Source organism: Oxyura jamaicensis, chromosome Z, assembly GCF_011077185.1.
Source record: "Oxyura jamaicensis isolate SHBP4307 breed ruddy duck chromosome Z, BPBGC_Ojam_1.0, whole genome shotgun sequence".
Taxonomy (NCBI): Eukaryota; Metazoa; Chordata; class Aves; order Anseriformes; family Anatidae; genus Oxyura; species Oxyura jamaicensis.
Window position 1 is genome coordinate 26590023 of NC_048926.1, and position 2808 is coordinate 26592830.

Sequence of the window (2808 nt, forward strand, 5' to 3'; positions counted from 1 at the left end):
TGTCTGGAAGGAGGAGGACTTTCTTCCTCTTTGTCTCCCTCACGGCTATGTACTTTCTGTCCTTGTTTTGTTTTTGTCCCTGAGAGTCATTTTAGTCCACTCATCCTGTAGAACATTAACTTAGTCATCCCTCACCCACTCCAGAAAGAAAAAAAGTAAACAGTTCCCCACTGGGATAGCAATGTGAATCAACTCGGGAGGGACTGTAACAAAGTGCCAAGGAAGTGGAAACCAGTGGACAAAAGCAGGAATGAGAGAAGGGAGGAGAAAAGAAGTGGGGGTAACAGGCGGTTCAAAATCTCACTATGCTCTAATAACTATTTGAGAGTCCCGATGAGTGCAGTATGACAAATATAGGTGCTGAGCAAAAGAAGAGGGTCCAGCTCTGATTTTAGTTGTGTTTTATTTCAGACATTGGCATTGAAGTTCTCAGCCAGAGATTTGCATCTGTGGACATGGTTGCTGGTGGCAGCTTGGGAGAAAAATGGAGGTAAGGTGACTAAAGATGTGGAATTACCATGGGACTTTGCAGAGGCTGAACTTTTGTATAGGTGCCTGAGCTCTCTTAGTTGATGTAGGTCTTAACTTACTCTCTTACTTGATGCTTGATGTAGGTCTTAATTCTCCAAGAGATGAATTGATAGGTTGTGGTGAGGCCCTTGCATGTAGCTGAAGTCTTCTGTACAGAATGCTAACTTTGTTAAAAATTCTACTGTTCCTCTTATTTAGGTAGTAAATATAGCTGAATAACTTTTTCAAATATTTTAAAATGTGCATATAGGATCTCTTCTAATGACTAGATTAGTAAGTGGCACAATTAATTGTATAGAGTTTGCTGAAATGTCTGGTGCTGAAGATCATCATCTACACTATGTGCATTTTATGTTGTCTATTTATGTATCTGCTATCTATCCATTTATCAACCATCTATTTGTCTGTGTGTTTATATTACACTTCTTAAAAGATCCACTCCGGTCCTGTGAGCTGAAAGCCCATTTTTGCTTAAAGAGTACTAGGTGTGCTCTCAGAGTGTAGCCTCTAGTTTAGTTTTATCCAAAAGGGATCCCGTTCTCATGCTCTGAGACCACCTGAAGTGCAAATCAAAATACTGTTGGTGGGGACTATCAGGAGACTTGTTTCTGACCTTGTGTCTGTTGTCCACAATAAACTGCTAATGTAGCTTCTTGATGATATTACTTTGGAAACTGACATCAGCAAATATAGTTAAAATAAAACTACTTTCTTTTTCTGATGCATTACAATGCCGCCTTTTAGAGATAGCCAGGAGCTCTGGATCTGTTTTGCCAAGTATGTCAGTCATGGCTGTGGAGTATTAACATTTGCTCCTTCAGGCAACATTTGGGATTTGTTGTAGTACAGGGTAGCTGACAACATATGAAAAGGTCTCCAGACTTGGCTCCCAAAAGATAGGCTGCACTAAGTGGAGTCAAGATGGAGTTTAAATGTAAGGAACAGAAATACAGCCCTGAAGGAACTTCTCTGAAGTCTCCAGCAAAATTGGTGAATTGTCTTAAGAATCTAGAGCAACTGCCTTTTTACTGTGCAATATTTTATAGTGTTATAATTATATAATCCTTGACAGAATACAATGTGATATTCTGCCATGATCTGGATCACAGTGTGAGCTGGATAATGAACCAGGAATCAGAAGGGGTTTGCTGGTCGAGGAGTTTCAGTAGAAAATTCCTATTTATTTTCATTAAAAGTAAATATTGCTTTTCTTCTTGAGGTCCTCGAGGAAGGAAACAAAGGGATCACACAAGCCTTTATGAAGTTACTACAGTCTTTATGTAGGCTGCTCATTCTTGGTTATAGATTTCTGGACTTTACTACATGTACAGCAGATACCTTTGGATAATTAATTTCACTGCAATCCTTAATGTATTTTTTGTCTAAAAGAGCAGCACAAGAATACATCGATATAATCTGCCTACCATCTTGGTACAAATGGTTAGCTTTTTGTGTGTCTAGTGGTTTTTTTTTTGTTTGTAGTATGACATGCTATTGATGTTTTCAGGGTATCTCATAAATACATCATCATTGGCATTACTGCAACTAACTGAGTTTCATTTTGTTATTTTCTATTCTAATTTTAAGTGTTACACTGTTTTCTCTCCTCTCGGGCTGACATTAATCACTTCAGGAAACACTTTGCTTTGTAGCCTGAGGCCCTCCGTATTGCAAGTGTTTAGCCAGTAGTGATCTGATAAGCTTAGTGCTGAAAGTACTCAGTGAAAAGAGATTTCATTTATCTTGAATATTGGCTAACAAACTGTTAATATTTCTTTCATTTTTAATACATAACTTCTATACAGTTTAAATGTCATATAGAGCAAATATTCAGACCAAAAATGTGACAAGATACACTTAAATGAAATGCATTACTGAAGTCTTTTTTTTTTTTTTTTTTTTTTTTCCCTGCAAAATACAAAGGAAATATTGTATTATTAGATTATCATATTTGCATCATACTATCCACTTTTCATCTCAAATCATCCAAACTGTGTATTAATACACAATTTCTTTAGCTTAACTTTCTATGCAAGAGTACACATTTAGAACTAAACTTAAATGTCAGTTATGCTATCAAAGTATTGGGACAAAGGTATAAAAAAATATGAATGGCTTGAATTCAAGCATTGCTTTGATTCAGGTAAAACCAATAAGGTCCAAGGAAAGTTGAAATGGAAAGCTGATTACAAAAGAACTGAAAATCACAGGCAACCCTTGCCAACCTGACATATAAAAATGTATGAATTTCCACGAGTCCTGCTTTTTAAAGCTTTT

General features: G+C 36.7%; 1 long non-coding RNA gene across 1 annotated transcript in view; it reads left to right on the top strand.

Moving 5' to 3' along the window:
* The first annotated feature begins 440 nt into the window (after positions 1-440).
* The window catches only part of LOC118155735, a 9000-nt gene continuing 6632 nt past the window's right edge, over positions 441-2808 (top strand). The window contains exon 1 of the long non-coding RNA XR_004745991.1: positions 441-490. This is a non-coding gene — a long non-coding RNA (uncharacterized LOC118155735). The remainder of the gene's footprint in view (positions 491-2808) is intronic.